This window comes from Mustela nigripes, chromosome 6, assembly GCF_022355385.1.
Source record: "Mustela nigripes isolate SB6536 chromosome 6, MUSNIG.SB6536, whole genome shotgun sequence".
Classification (NCBI taxonomy): Eukaryota; Metazoa; Chordata; class Mammalia; order Carnivora; family Mustelidae; genus Mustela; species Mustela nigripes.
This window is the reverse complement of record NC_081562.1, coordinates 32,377,052-32,394,694: the sequence shown is the minus strand read 5'-3', so window position 1 is coordinate 32,394,694 and position 17,643 is coordinate 32,377,052. Positions and strand designations below refer to the sequence as shown.

Sequence of the window (17,643 nt, the reverse complement as noted above, 5' to 3'; positions counted from 1 at the left end):
GTTCAGCAACATTTTTTAATTCCAACATATTATATCTATACATGTAAGACACTGTTCTAGATGTCAAGATCAAACAGTAACAAGAATTTAAAAATCACTGTTCTCATAGAGCTTATATTGGAGTAAGGGGGGCAGTAAAATGCAACATGAAAACAAGCGTCGTACCAGACAGTTCTAAGTAATATGAAAAAAAAATGCAAAAGACTAATGAGATGATATGAATACTAAAGTCTGTGAATGAATCTCTGAGGAAGAAATTTTTAAGCGGGGACCTAAATGAAATGAGAGCACTGTCTATGCAAATATTTTGATGTAGGGGTGCCTGGGTGGCTCAGTGGGTTAAAACCTCTGCCTTCAACTCAGGTCATGATCTCAGGGTGCTGGGATCGAGCCCCGCATCGGGCTCTCTGCTCAGCGGGGAGCCTGCTTCCTCCTCTCTCTCTCTCTGCCTGCCTCTCTGCCTACTTGTGATCTCTGTCTGTCAAATAAACAAATGAAATCTTTAAAAAGATATATATTTTGATGTAAATTATTGCCGACACAAGGAAGAGAATGTGCAAATGTCTGGAACTAGAAAAGCAAAAAACTGAGATTGGCATAATTCGGTGATGGCAAGAAGGCCCGCATGACTACAACAGAGTGGTGGAGAAGGAAGGAAGACAGAAGGCGAAAGTAGAGATCGGTCCTGAGTCCACATCATTACATGATTTTGTGGACCCTTTTAAGGACTTGACATTATTGATAAGGGTTACAGGAAATCACCAGAAAATTCTGAGGAGTGGATCATGATCTGATACGTATTTCTAAAATACGATTTAAGAAAATTTTAGTTTGGGGGCACCTGGGTGGCTCAGTGGGTTAAGCCTCTGCCTTTGGCTCAGGTCATGATCTCGGGGTCCTGGGATCGAGCCCCGCATCGGGCTCTTTGCTCAGTGGGAAGCCTGCTTCCCCCCTCTCTCTGCCTGCCTCTCTGCCTACTTGTGATCTCTCTCTGTCAAATAAATAAAAAAATATTTAAAAAAAAAAAAGAAAATTTTAGTTTGGGTACAGAGAAATAGAATCGGCATATTTTCCATTTATTTTTTTCCCATAAGAACAGTCCCAAACAACAAGGGAAACACGAAACCAAGAAGAAAATCTCCACTTTTGGTGAAACTAGGCAATAGCTAACTCCTCAAACACAGAATAGTAGAAATGTTTCTGAAATAGAGTGAATATAAAAACCAGCATATGAAGCAGAAGGCAAAAAGAAAACTGCAAGGCCAGAAACTTCAGCAAGAGCCAGTAAAGTCACTTTTCAAACATGAATGCAAACATTCAGGTGTCAAAAACCTATCTCACATTCACCCCCATTCTTTTTTTTTTTTTTAATATAATTTTTTATTTTTTATAAACATGTATTTTTTTTTTTTTTTTTTTTTTAGTTTCAAGTTTTTATTTCAACTCCAGTTATGTAATTTATAGAGTAATAACAGTTTCAGGAGTCGAATTTAGCAACGCGTCACTTACATATAACCCCCGTGCTCATTACAAATGCCCACCACCCAACTAGTCCATCCCACACTCACCTCCCTTCATCAATCCTCAGTTTGTTGTCTACCACTAAAAGTCCATTTTTTTTTTTTTTTAACAGACCATTCCTAATGTTAATGGCTACCAAGTTTAGCCATTAATTTTTTATTTTTTATAAACATGTATTTTTATCCCCAGGGGTACAGGTCTGTGAATCACCAGGTTTACACACTTCACAGCACTCACCACTATCATATGATCACCCCCATTCTTGATGGGAGGTTGCGTATGTCAGAGGGGTGATACTCTGGAATCAGCTCCGTTCTAAGACGCAAAAGATTCTTCTAGATAAGAAATCATATTGAAAAGTCATATTTGCAAAGAGCAGTCTTCACAGCTGTGTGAAAGGCGGTGAAACTTTTCTTCTTTCCTTACTGATCCAGGAGGAGTAAAGACTAAATAAACTCATGTTCAAAATCTTGGGTATAAATAAATGTCGCGGCCGGCGCGACAAATCGACCAGGAAACGTGAGGGTAAGAGGATGGTGAAAAGAAATTAAGAGACAAAGCGATGGGGGCAGGAGGGACACTGGGGAGGATGTCCAACAGTGCCGATTTTATTCCACATCTTGCAAGCATTTATAAGGCAGACCACAATAGGAGGAGTAATACATCAGTACCTAGTCAGATGACCATAAGTTTCTACAAGTTTACATTAACTACAAGCAAACCTCATGATGCCAGGTAGTTTGGCTAAAGCCCTTAGCAAGACAATCAACCAAGGAGTGGGTTATGGGAAGTACAGGAACAACAAGGACCAACTAAAAATTCATGACCCTGACCACACTGTTCCCTTCTATAGGAGAGTGTGTGGGAAGTCACGTAGGTGAGCGCACAACACATAGCACAGACCCTTTCTCAGTGTTACTCAACTTTCCCGTCCTTAACCCCTTGTCAAGGTGTCCGGACTCTAAAGGAGACACAAGTCAGGGCCTGGTTTGGTCCTCAACTCCAACCGTGCCCTGGCCTCCAAAAGATAAACCACCACCTAGCCTGAAATACAACCCTGGCCACTCACCTACCTGGACTTCTTGCCAATTAATGGTTCAGAGCAATTGAACTTTTATGAAAATAAATAAACAAAAATCAACAAACACATAACCTGCAAAAAACAGTATTTAGGAGCTCCAGTGTGGCACAGTGGATTAGGTTTCCACCTATTGGTTTCTGGCCCAGATCATGATCTCAGAATCCTGAGACTGAGCCCTGCATGTGGCTCCGCGCTCAATAGAGTCTGCTTCAGATTCTTTCTCCCTCCCCTTCTGCCCTTCCTGCTTGTGCTCTCTCTCTCTAAAATAAATAAATATTTAAAAATAGTCTTTTAAGGCTTAGAAAAGTAGTGGAATAAAATTATAAAACTTATGAAAAAGATATGCAGGATAAAAAAAATGGGGAAAAATAAATACAAGGGTTTTTTTTTTAAAGGAGCTAAAAAGAATTGTGAGGGAAGTAATAGACATAAAAAATAAGGAGAAAACAATCAAAAGGAATATAGAGAATAGGCAGTGGGCAAAAGAAATGTAAAATTTTTGAAAGCTGAAAAAGGATTATGGAGATAACAGTAGATGTTTTCTAGGAACAATAAAAGGAACCAGTGTTTGTATAAGTGCATTCCCACTGAACAAAAAGAATTGGAATGAAGCTAGTATTTCATAACACAAAGGGCTTGAATCTTCATATTTAAAAAGGAGCATCATATCCCAGGGAAAACTCACCCCAAACTATCAACATTGAAGTATACTCTGGCAAATTGACATTAAACACAACATCCTATAAAAGATGCTATACACAGAGTTGGGCCAAAAAAAAAAAAATCCTTTACATTGAGATTAAGAGGGAAAAGGGCTAATCTTGGAATTCTTCTGAAGAGTTTTAATTGTGAAAATAAAATGGAAAAACAAAAATGCTCAGCAGAAGGAACTATGATCGAAGGAGTTTATATTGAGTCAAATAATCTTTCAAAAATAAAAATAATAAAATATTTTTAATATACAAAAAATATTTTTATGAACTGTTTCTAATAAAAGTGCTCAGCAATGAGCCCCAGCTGACCAAAAGATTACCATAAAGATCTCTGGGAAAGGACTGGAGGTGGTGTCAGTGGAAATAGTTATACGTTTATCTGTACATGTAAATGTGAGGTTTGCGAGAAGGAACAGAAGATACGCGTTGTATGCCTTAATGCAGAAATGCCATAAGCACCAAAGATAGAAGAAAGAGAAATGAAATCAGGACATATGCTGATTCCTCACCTTTCTGATAATAGCTAACATCAAAAAGATAGGACTTATAAACATTTCTCAAATTAGTACATTTAAATTAACTAAATTTGTGAAAGAGAAAGATTTCCACAATGGTTTTCAAAAGGATCCTAATTCCTTGCTGTATATAAGAGATAAATCTGAAGCAAAGTGATCATAAAGTTTTTAAAAATGTACAGAGACATAGGCAATGCAAACAAACAAACAAAAATAGAATTTATTATCAACAACAAATGAGGGTGAATTCAGGCCAAAAGCATTCACAGTGACAAATCAGGGCTCTCTACAATATTAAATGATACAAATAATACAGCAGATAAAATAGTTATGAATATCAACATATCAAATAAGAGTTTCAACATGCATTAACAAATCTATAGGAAATACAAGGAGGAAAACACATTAGTAGTGGATATTTAATTTCACCTTTCTGGACCCTTAACAAATCAAGGAGACACAGAATACTTAAAGATATAAAATAAAATACAAGAAGTTATAATGAATGGTGTCTGAGTCTTAAACTCATCATTACTAGCTCCAGAGACTAATCTCTCAACCAGCCGCCTGTATTGTGATTCTAGAGTGCCTCTTAGCTAAAGCAGATAAATATATATTGATATATTTTAAGAGGAGATGGTAATTTTTCTTCTGATTAAAACAAGAAACAAGTGAAAATGGGAGCTGTTAGAGGTTTAAAGCAGAAAAAAAAAAAAAAAACAAAAAACAACCAACTGCTGAAATAATTTTTTTGGAAGAGCAACAGACTGCAGTAATGAGCAGGTTAGTGTGATTAGCAGTAGTGCTAAGAGCCTCTTTCAGGTCAGTTGGAATGATACAGTGTATCATTTATTGCATCAATGATACAGTGAATCTGGATGATTTCCAGAATCCAAGAGCAGTAAGTGAGGGCAGCCAGGACCCAGAAAAGCTACTCGGGCTATTACTATGTCTGCCTCCCAACTCTGTTAACTGTGGAGTATCTCACAGAGTAACCCACCACTCCCCCAACCTTGAGCTTTATTTCACCTTATTGTTCTCCACAGACTGCCTTGTTCTGTCCCAGGTGCACATAGCCTAGTAATGGCTGCCAAATTCCTGCTCTACTTTACTACCCAGTTTAGACACCAAATTAAGACTGATGAGAGTTCCTATAACTCTACTCTAGATTCCAAGGAAAGAGAATCCAATTACTACAGTTTAGGTCATGAGGTCATGGTTATCCCACACTAATCTGGTGGGATGCAAGGCAGAATCAAGTAATTAAAAAAAAAAAAAAAAAAAAGGCTGAAATTGAAGAACTCCAGGAATCTACTGTTAAGTATCTGTCCTATTATGCATGTGGTAATTTAAGATATTTACTCAAGGTCAATTAAAAAATTATACCCAAAGTTCTCTTTGTATGTCCATGCCCTCAATGATGCCTTCACAGTCTGTTTAAGTGTTGTCTGTGTAGCAAAAGCTAAAAGAAAATATATATATATTTTTACCCAAAACAGTTCATCACGTTTTTAATCCATGGAAATGTAAGTATCATAATGAAGAGAATCCAACTTAGATAAAGTGTTTTGTGGGTGGTGGGCATGTGTCAGAATGGGATACTTCATAAGAGTATGTGTGGTTTTCCTTAGGCTGATGTATTACAACATTTCTAGATTGCTTCAGGGAATCAGCAACTGAGTTAAATTGAAATAGAGTGGGAATAGTGGATGTTCTGCCAAACCTCAAGTAAAATGTTAACATTGTGGTTTTATAATTTCAGCCAATGTCTATTTTTTCCTAAAATATAAAGCATAATAAAGTTACTATTTTATTTCAAAAAGAAAGATTCTGAACTCAAATAAGGAAAATCTTTAATTATGTTATTAATCTTCTATATAACTTAAATAACAGAGTGTGCTACTTAATTTTTAGAAAAGAGGTTCACATTATAATAGACAGCAAATTTTAATGATATAATTTATAGAATTAAAATATTTCACTGTAATAAATTAGAAGATACAAGACCTTTACTTTTTTTTAATAGGAAAACTGATTGAGTATGGCACTCTTTCCCATAATAATAAATAATAAATGTGGTACAGTTCTGTACCACATTTGCAGCAAAAATGAACTAGATTGGTTTTACAGCACCTTTAAGAATAATGACAGAAAACAGAGCACTTAATTAGATCCAAATTCTCTGTATTCTTGGTGCAATAGTGTACTTAGAAAATGGGAAACCATCAAATTCTCTTAAAAAAATGTAGGCACTCTTTTCTCCTTTATATTTTCTTGAATAGATGTTTGAATAAGTGATTTTTTGTTTTTGTTTTATCATAACAAGCAAAGTTTCTATTGGATATCGAACTTGAAATTTCCAGGTCAAGATCAAAGGAATGAAGTCATGACTAGAGTTGTTGACCTAGATGGAGCTAAAGATGCAGCAGTGGATGAAACAACCCAGGCTGAGTAAAACCTAAATAATTCAATAAATAAATAAAACTTAGAAGAATGTATAGTGAAAAGATGCACAAAAGGAAAGTATACTGGAAAGATGTGTATTTCTCACATTTAAAAAAAAAATGTTGCAGTAAATTCTGTTTGCTCTGATATACTCTCTGTGACACGGAAAAAAATCTATTTAAAAGTCAAATTTTGCTTCATAACCAAGTTACCTATTTTAAAATAAAAATATGAATAAAGTCATGGCTCCATGTCAGTTAATCACACATAAATGAAGGAGAAAAATCATCATCAAGTACAAACCTCGTAAAAGGTTTACAAGCTGTCTGGGATATCAGTCAATTTGGAAAAAGACAGGAATCATTGATATGAATAAGCTCACTCATAGGTAGTCCCAGTCATCCATATGATTTGAAAATTAACACCTACACTGTTTTCAGTAGGTTAGCAAATCCTAAATCTCAACACTTGAAACAGTTTTCACATGGTAACTCATGGAAGCAGGTAAGATTAAGCATTGAAAATTTCTAGAAATAGAAAAAAATGCATTTTAAGTAGAAAATCTATTACATACAAAAAGGGCAAAATAAAGCTCATTATCTGCAAATTTTATATTTCCATAATAGTTGATTCAATCAGAAAACAGCAACACATTTCAATAACTTTTTTTTCTATTTTAAAACAGGAATCAAAAAATTAACTACTTTATGATTTTTATTTCTATTTAGAGATATGTTTTATGTGTAAAGTAAGATTATGTATATTTAAGATTATTTATATTTAATCTATTTATATTATTTATAAGTAATCTTAAGCTTATCAGGATAGAATATATCATTATGGATCACCTTAACATACTTCCATAAACAAACTTATTTTTATTATTTATCTTTGCCTCATTCTTAGTTTTAAAAAAGCAGTTTGCAAACCTCAATATAGGGTAAATTAATTTAAACATTAGTTTCCAAGCATATATTCACTCTGTGAATGGACAGTGTAAAAAAGATAAATACAATCTTCACTCTTTAAGGGTGAATAACTATAAAAGGTAAACTCAGAAACATCTATAAGTACACTTACTAGCTAATGGAGAAATAAAATTTGGTAAGTCCAAAGAACGAGACACTGTCTGGCAATGGAAAGGTACTACAATATGGATAAACCTCACAGTAGGCTACGTGAAAGAAGCCAGACATAGAAGACTACATATTGTATGATTCCATTTATATGAAATGTCCAGAAAAGGCAAATATAGAGAGACAGAAAGTAGATTAGTGGTTGGCTTGAGTCAGGATGAGAAATGAGAATGACTCAAAATAGACACAAGATTTCTCTTTGTGCTGATGGAAATGTTCTGAAATTCAATTGTGGGGAGAGTTGCTCACACAGTAAATGTGCTAGAAGTCACTGAACTATATACACTGAAAGCTGATGAATTTTATGGTATGTAAATTATACCTCAAAAAGCTATTTAAAGGTGAGTTCAATATATAAGCATGTATGTTTTCCAGAGATTAAAATAAAAAGGAAAATATCCTCTGCCAAAAAAAGTAACCTCATAGGAAAACACAAATCTCACTTTTCAGTTGGTGTTAATTTGTAAAAAGTACCAAATCTGATGTACAATAGTAGTTGTAAAATAACACGAAAGATGGGGCACCTGGGTGGTTCAGTCGGTTAAGCTTCTGCCTTTGGCAAGTCATGATCTTGGGATCCTGGGATGGTACCCCAAGTCCTTGGGCTCCCTGCTCAGTGGGGAGTTTGCTTGTGCCTCTCGCACTACCCCTCCTCATGCTTATGTGCTTTCTCTCTCTCAAGTAAATAAGATCTTCAAAAAAAAAAAAAAAAATATATATATATATACATATATATATGGGGAAAATAGTTGAAAAAAAAAAAGCCTGGTGATGGGTATTAAGGAGGGCACGGATGCAAGGAGCACTGGGTGTGATATGCAATCAATCAATCATGGAACACTACAACAAAAACTAATGATGTACTGTATGGTGACTAACATAACACAACAACAAAAAAATGTTTCCTTAAAAAAATAAAATATTAAAATATGTGAAAGAGTATTTAAAGTTCAGAGCAAGTTGAAGATGCCCACCCACCAGTGAAAAATAAAGTGTGGTTAAAGCACCACATGCAAATGGTGGTGGTAAAGCTACCACATGCAAATATTTATCTAATGATAATTTAACATGCATTTAGTTATACAGTCTACATACCCTTCTAAGCCTCTAGAAGCATCTCCTAAATAACTTCTAAATTTTGCCATCCTTTAACCCTATAATTCTTAAAATTATAAAACATTCTGAAGGACTATTTCAAATCACCAGTTAAATACAATGCAATACTCAAAACTTTCTATAAGACTTTAAAAGTTTGATATATGTTCATTCGAGCCATTAAAGTTCCATTCAATCAAAGGTGCATTATATTTTCCCCCTGCTTTTCTCATTTTATTGCAACAAAAAATATCAAAGTAACTTAGTGGTTTCAGTGACCTACAGCAAAACACTAAGGGCTAAAATAATTGTTTTGACATTAATAATGTTTTCAAGGCACAAGTGTTTTGTTCTTTTGTTTGTTTTATAATTGTTTTTGCTTCTCCTGGAGAAAGAAAATTGATCATTCTCTTGCTGAATTCTGACTTGACTCTTACATTACAAAGCTTGATAAAACTTTAAGGTAACATTTCAACAGCATCCTCACAATAACTTCACAATGTTTGTATCTCTTATCCAAAGACAGAAGTACTAGATAAAATTAAAAAGAATGACAAAGCATGTTTTTCATACTTATCCAGGATTCTTTTTCTTGCATCTATGTAGTGAAAAACAAAAGTGCATAGATGAACATACCTGAGAAATGATCCTTTAATAAGTAATAAAAAGTATGTATTGGGGGATTTTGCCTCATGAATATATAAGATAAGATTCTAGTATATAGTGTATGTACATACCTGTCTACGTTTATATCACTGCTTGGCTGCCAATGAATGGCCAGATCTGCCTGTCGGTGTTCGAGCATGGGTCCGAGGCTCACTGTCTTTTTCTTGTCTCTTCATCAATTCCCCTGTTGTCTGAATCTGCTTGCCTATGTTATCTGCCTGCCTGTTCATCCACATCTCTATGCAGTATGTTGCCTGTCCCTGTGTATTGGTCTGTCCATCCCTGCCCCACTGTCAATTCTGATCTGTCAACCTTTCTCCACATTTACTTGTCAGTCTGTCCCTGTGTGCCTATCTGTTGGTCTATCAGATATAGTATATATATATATACTAAATCTATATACATACTGATATATCTTTATCAGTATGCAGGTATGTACATGCCTGTTTATGATTCTATGTGTACCTAGCTGCAGGTGCAGATTAGAAATTTTCCTTTAGTCCAGATTTGGTCTGTACTCTACTCTACGAACCATGTGGTAGTTGACCAAAGTTTGGATATAACTAGAAAAGCAAAATGAAAACGAGAGTTGTAATTAAAGCCAAATACAACAATTCTCAGAGTCAATGGAGAATATATAAGAACTTAAACAATTCAGAGAATTGTTTTTATGGGAATATCCCAGTTCTCAGTGTTATTCTCAAGATCCAGCCTACTCCCACCCCTATTGACAACCTAAAAATAATATTCTTCTTTGGCAATATAAACCTTCGTTCCCTCATGTAAATTCCACCAATTCTTGTAAAAATTTTCCCTTTCCTAAAATATTCCCAAGTTTTACCCCACAAGAATAATCCAAAAGAGGGAAAAAATATTCCTGGTAGAACATTTTCTAAAACTTAAGTTATTTTGTGACGAATAACACTAGGTAAAAGGAAGGTGAGAGAGAACTGCAAGATAACCCACAGTGGTACTTAATGTTCTAATTCCTACATATTTCAAAGTCCACTTGCTGGTGAGGTGAGAAGATGAATCTCAGTATCTTGCCTGTGAACTAAAGATCTGCTTTTGAAATCTCCCATGGGTAATTCTTGGAAAAAAAACACAGACAGACGTGACACACGCAGACATGTACATAAATACCTTCACACACACACACACACTCACATGGCTACTCACATATTTCTTTAAAAAACTGAGAGTAAATATAAATTCATATTAAAAATAAACAATTCCAGAACAATAGAATGTCCATCGTTATCCACTATAGTTATCTCCAAAAATATAACAAAAGGAAGTTTACTTTGGTTTTGCTCTACAATGTCCAGGGACCTAATAGAACCTAAAATTAACAAGACCCATTGCAATAATTTTCTAAACAATCATAGTGCTTTGTTAAGGTTCTACATACATACATGCACATATTTTAATTACTAGACATTATAATTCAAAGCTGAAACTATTAGAACTGCTTATTTACTTTGATAGATTTTGGCAGGTGATAGACAACCTTCTTCTTTATGATGGTTATATTTCTCATATCAGATGCGGACATAGGACAATATCCCAAGAATATTTTTGTGCTAGTAAAGTGACAGAATAATAATTCATGAAGTAGGTCAACTGTACTTCCACTGCATGGTAGTAGTGGCCTATTTTTCTTTTCAAAGATGTTCTACCAAATTCAGATATGGCTAGATAATTCAGTATTTTACAGAAATACTGCAGGCATATCAGATGTACTGATGAAATTAAAAAGGACAATCCAGGAATTCACACAACACACAACATATGCTTCATAGAATTAAAGTAGACAGAGTTGCTACCTGGTGAAGTTTTCCTTTGAACAGGTCATTCTTTGAACACATTTAAACTGAGTACTTGTTGATTCCATAAAAATAACTAGAAATAATACAGTATTTATACCCAGTAGTCAGTTTTGTTATTCATTGTTTCCCCATATAATATGAATTATTAAATTAAGCATTAAATTACTTACATGCAAAATTAAATGTGAAATTCCTATGAGCTTCAAAATTATATCATTTTGTTCTTTAGGTTTTCTTTAATAAACCTAAGCTCTTTAACCATACTTATTCACCAAATGATATTCTGAAGACAAAAAAAAAAAATTCTTAAAAAGATAATTCATGAACTCCATAAGAAAAGACAAACAAAAATTGCATAATTAACTAAAAAACCATCATGCCTACTACATTCACATAAAAATATGGGATTGAAATAAGCACTGCATCATTTCCATTCTCTTTCACCTGAACTGCTGTTTGATAGTAATTTTCAACATCTTCATAGCTGATCTTATAGTAAATGTAAAACTCTGTCATGATCTGAGAGCCTTATAGTATAGTGGTTAAATGCAAGACTACGCTAGGATTCTCTAACCAAACCTTGGTTAACCACTAAGTTACTTATGCTAAATAACCACAGGTAATTGCTTCATCTCTCTCTCTGTCTCAATTTCCACTTTAGAGAAATGATTATAATAGCAGTTTCCTTGCAAGGCTATTGGTAGGATTAACATGAGAAAATATATGTTGTGTTTAGAATAGTCTTTGGCCCACAGAATCTATTCAACAAATGCAGAATGCTAGTATTAATGTTTTTTAGATGCCATTCTAACTTTAGGGCTATAAAGGTCCATTAAGAGTGAAAATAATAAGCTCTACAGATATCCACTTCAAATTGAGGAATTTGAAAGATTTTGGTAGAAAAAAAGATAAAGCTATATTTTTAGGCTAAAAATCAATGGCTATCTGCAAAGTAGACAATCTTGAACACGGAAGTTTAGAATTATATTTTGCCCAAACTTTGGAGGATCTTTCTGTTCTAGAGCAAGGGTTGGAAAACTATGCTCAGGGCCAAATATGGCTCCTATGAGCACTTGTTTTTTTGTTTGTTTTGTTTCACTTTTTTTTTTTTTTTTTAAGATTTTATTTATTTATTTGACAAACAGAGATCACCAGTAGACATAGAGGCAGGCAGAGAGAGAGGAGGAAACAGGCTCCCCATGGAGCAGAGAGCCTGATGCGGGGGCTCGATCCCTGGACCCTGAGATCATGACCTGAGCTGAAGGCCGAGGCTTTAATCCACTGAGCCACCCAGGTGCCCCTTTGTTTCCCATTTTTAAAGGGCTGAATAAGGACAAAGAGGGAAGAAGGAGGAGGAATATGTGACAGAGAGCTTATAGGGCCCCCAAATCTAAAGTGTTTACTCTATTCGTTATATAGGGCTGCTGGAACACAGTACCACAGACTGTGTGGTATAAACAACAAATTTTTTTTTTTTTTCTCACAATTCTGGAGGCTAGAAGCTGAGATCAAAGTGTCAGGAGAGTTGGTTTCTTTTGAGGTCTATTTCCTGGCTTATAGATAGCTGCCTTTTCCTGGTGTCTTTACATGGGCTTCTCTTCACGTGTCTGTGTCTGTTTCCTCTTCTTCAAGGATATCAGGCATACTGGGTTAGAATTTACCTTATGACCTCATTTTAATTTAATTACTTCTTTTAAAAAATGTTGTCTTCAAATACACTCACCTTGCAAGATACTGGGAGTTAGAACTCCTAGACACAAGGAGAGAATCACTAAGCTCAGAGACACCTGTTTTCCCATAAAGAAAAGCTGAGGGAAAAAGACCTCAAAGAATTGGTAGCTAAGCTGTTTAAAGTGAGGTCAAAGGGGCAGAGGTGACTTAATAAAAATATTCACCTAGAGGAAGCCATAGGCAGAGGAAGAACATAAGCGAACACATATCTGGGTCCCCCAAAGGGGATCAGATAACCATACTGAATAACGGGAAGCCCAATATCAGGGATAGGTTGAAGATGGTGATGTGGTGATACCTATACCACACTCATATTTACAGTTTAGAAACGGAGCTGGAATTCGGACACAGGTTCTAACCTCCTTAGATACTCAGTCAAAATACCCAAAGTTTGCAATCAAACAGCAATAGAACAAGAAATTCGAGGGTCTTGTAGAGAATGAGGTCAGATACCTAAACCTTCACGTAATTGGTGAGTAGGTCGATTCACTGGTTTTAAGACAGGATTGGCGCTGACAACAGATAACGGACTAAAAAAGAAGGGCGGGGAGAGAAAGAGGAGAACAGAACAGCTTTTCAGCAGGAACTTGCGTTTGTATCCACATTTTGATCTAGTCATAATGTGCAAGATAATTTCCTATAACACACTTTCAAAATAATTATTTAGTGGTTCCCTTTTATAAAGAGGACATTTGTACATCTGTTTCCAAATTCCAATAAAAGATATATGAAAGACATATATGATGCTTAATTTACCTCTCCAAATAACTCAGCATATTAAAGTAGGTTTCCTGTATATGCTTAACTCAATATGAAATGTATCAGAGAAATTCAGACTCAGAATTTTTCAGCAGTCTTAAGACCTAAAGAAAGCAGTTTCTAGCTTGGATTTGCATACTCTTTTTATAAAGATTCAAACTCACAGTTAAGGTCAACATCTGGCTGGATTGAACATTCACATTTAATAGTTTCACTCTCGTTAAAAAAATGTTTAGCATTTTTTCAAAGCAAAAGCTGTCTTTTGTTTTAATAAAAGTATTCATAGAGTTGCTTTGTTCCTTGAAGGGGTGGTTTGTATGCGTAAACTACTCTGTGCAGTTAGAATTTGAGGCCATCTCGCTAAACAAGCCACCGTAGCAAAATAAAATGCAAACAAAAGGGGCAAAGGGCACAAGATAATGAGCAAGAGGATTTACTGGCTTGTCTTCTATTTCCATATCTTTTGGGAGAAGGGTAAAATGGGAATATGAGATACAGTTCTATCTGCTTTCTCTGGTAAGGTATGGTTGAAAATTTAGATGTTTGATAGCCATAGAGAATATGCCAACCTATTTCTCAAGCTAATCTTAATTTCTAATTGTATCTCTGTATAGAGTACTTCTATAGAGTACTTTAGTGCTGAGCAATAATGACATGATCAATACATTATTTTTATCACTAAGACTTTTAAACAATGGATCTATGCTAATGCACATGTACACATACACATTCATACACACATATGCATCACTGAAGAAAGATGATTCACAGTAGCTTCATTTGGTACATTTTGTATGTGAGACAATGATACAATGCATTCAGAAATAAATGCTGTTTATCAAATATATGTTGGGCACACACTATGGGTTTGTTAATGTGTGATCTCTACTACTCACAAGAATCTAAAAAGTAGATACCACTGTCTCTATTATATACCTAATAGGAGAGAGGTATATGGGAGACCAATTAACTTACACAAACTTGCTTAACACATTTATTTATTTATTTATTTATTTATTTATTTATTTTTTTAAAGATCTTATTTATTTATTTGACAGAGAGAGATCACAAGTAGACAGAGAGGCAGGCAGAGAGAGAGAGAGGAGGAAGCAGGCTCCCTGCTGAGCAGAGAGCCCGATGCGGGACTCGATCCCAGGACCCTGAGATCATGACCTGAGCCGAAGGCAGCGGCTTAACCCACTGAGCCACCCAGGCGCCCTGCTTAACACATTTAAATCTAGTTTTCCTTATCCTCAATCCAAAGTTCTGCCTATGATGACATACTGGTCTATGGAGTAGAGTGGAGAAGGTATTTGAATACAACTGGATGATAAGCCTAGGATCCACAGTGAAGTTGAATGCAAATCACTGACCATTGAATACAGGATATTTCATGTCTTACATGTGCGTAAGCAGCCACTAAAAAGCCAGCCTTAATTGCCTTCCTCTGTGGGCACCAATTAGAAGTCCTGAAATATTAATAAACTGCCTGATTTAAGAGAAAATACCATTATGTACTTTCTTCCTATATCTTGCTTTGAAACACCAAACAATTCATGGGCACTCGATAAATATTAAATATTTAAGAGCAACTAATAAAATGAAATTATAGTAATATATTTTACAGTGAACTCACCATTAGATGAAGTAAAACAAGTTTTAGCACTAGACCTGGAAGCTGAGCAGATTTAGATAGCTGGGTAAGTGAATGAACCCTATAGGGAGGCAAGAGACACTAGCATGATATGGTAGAAAAGGTTAATAAGTCAGAGCAATAAAAATTTTTATTGCAATTTGACAACTAAAACTGCCCCTCCTGATTTTCATATTTGTTCTATTCATCTAACACCCAAAATATAAATTAAAGGATATATTACTAAGCTACTGTCATATCTCCCCTATGCTTGAATAAATAAATAAACAGTGTTAAATCACTTTAGCTTTGACATTCATAAGTCAGTGAATTATAAAACTGTGAGACACTCAGGCATGTATGCAATTTCAGAGAGTATACTTCTGTAGATTTAAATTAGAGCTGCAAGTTACTGGGAACAAGCTCACCTTTTTTTTTTTTTTTTAAGTGAGTGGAGGGAAAATAATCCATAAAGGAGAGAAAGCTTGCCAAATGGAGGAATCCACAGGGAAACCTTAATTTAAGCCCCTGTTCCTCAATCCTTCTAAGATTCATGAAAAAAAAAAAAAAAAGAAGAAGAAGAAGAAGAAGAAGCACTTAACAGTACTCTTTGAGGATCCTATTCTCCTTCATCTTTTCCATTTTTCCCCTTTTACAATCCCTCTGAGGATAAGAGAAAATAAACTCCGAGTAACTATTTGGGTGACTCAATCCTCCTCCCTCTCCTTCATTCTTCTAAGAGTCTCTCAAAGGCTCAAAAGAAATGAGAACACATTTAACAAGTGCTTTCGTGAAGCGGAGCCACCATTTCCTCTCCTGAGCCTGTGATTAACCCACTGATGGGTCCACAGACTCTGTGTTCCAGTCCAAAGACAGCAGCAGGTATACCACGCTCCAGGTGAAATACACCTGCTATTCTACCTATTCTAATAGTCATTTTTAACATGGAAGAATATCGATACCATGATAGGGTTCGCTGAGCCTATGCACACAATAAAACACTTAAAAACATCAAGAGCCCTAATACCATATTTTAAAATATTTCTTCAGTTTTCATAAGCTCACTGTGATTACTGTGTGCTTGCTTTCTATCCTACACACCCACTCACTTGCTAACACAAAACACCCTCCTACACACATACCTTTAACTTTAAGGAAACAGGCACAGTAGTCACCCCTCTGCCTGGTCTAATATATCATAGGTACAATAAGCTAAATTTCGGGGTAGGATGAGTCTTTTTCCATTTTTATTAATTCAGTTAATATTCAGAAGTTTGCCAGCTTTCCCCATTTTACTTTGCTAAACAGTTTTGTGTACTTCACAGATGTACTGGGGCTTTTCACTTGACAGAACAAAGTTGAATAACAAATTTTTATGATAAGCATGTTTTACTAAAAATGTAGCAATTAATTTTAGAAAGATTCTTTCAAACTTAAAAGTAAAGACCTATAAAGCCAGAAAAGTACACCAATATAATATTCTCATAAAGACTCCCACTGGAGTTTCTTTAAATCAAATACTTTTATCATTCATATATTTATATACCATAAATATCAATGGCACCAAAATTAAGAGCAGCATTTGAGACAAAGTTTGTATCAGAGAATATACGGAGGAAACATCATGATTATGTAAAAATATTTTTAAGATGTATAAGGTTAACTGAGTTTCCAAAGTATGTATTTCCCTTCATTATATGCTGCAGCTACAAAAAATCCTCAAGAGAATTAATATGAACTTATGATAATGCAGCTTGCAGCACGGTTTTGTTTTGGTTTTGCCTGTTTTCGCTGACAATGCAATTCCAACTACACCCTGCTAATCTTTACTAAAGGAGTCGGATTATTCACCTATAAACATGCAGCAATAAAGTGTCATTCTTTAGTCAATACTGACTACTTAACATCTTTCTCTTTTTTACCGGTTTGGATCTCCAGCTCATTAGATCATCACCTGATAAATAGGAGAGGGTAATGAATTGAGAAAATACGTACCTTCAGAGAAAACCTGCCCGATAACAATAATCCATTAGAAAACTGGCAATATCCTCTGATCTATTGCCCGCAAAGCTATGACTTGATGGAGAGTTTCATTCCCTGGGCTCAGTTCTCCAGAAGAAAATCAGCACAATTTAAATATTTCTTGGAATGTGACAGCTCTCCAGATCCCTGGTTGCATTCTGTTCCCCAGGGATGGCAATCTGGTGTTCCTGTGTGCATAGAGCAGTGAAGATGAATTGAAAATGCTTGAGATAAATTAGGAATGGCTAAGTTAAAATTGTCTCTGCTCCAGACTCTCTCATCTGCAGTCTGTAAGCCTGTTTTTCTGTGAAAAAGCTAGATGGCAGGCTGCCTCAGTAAGTTCTTCTTAAGCGACACAGAGCATTTTCAATGAAGAAAAATTCTCCCATTATCTAAGCTAATGTGACTGCTGCTAAATCTAGTTTTTAAAGTGTCTACTAGCATGAAATTCATTTTCACTATTGCCTTCTTTCAAACTACTGTCTAGAATCCATACT

The 17,643-nt window shown here is 35.3% G+C and overlaps 1 long non-coding RNA gene across 1 annotated transcript in view; it reads right to left on the bottom strand.

The window, feature by feature from the left end:
- LOC132020535 (uncharacterized) overlaps nt 1-17,395 on the bottom strand; it is a 396,027-nt gene extending 378,632 nt beyond the window's left edge. The window contains exon 1 of the long non-coding RNA XR_009405020.1: nt 17,120-17,395. This is a non-coding gene — a long non-coding RNA (uncharacterized LOC132020535). The remainder of the gene's footprint in view (nt 1-17,119) is intronic.
- Between the last annotated feature and the right edge of the window lie 248 nt (nt 17,396-17,643).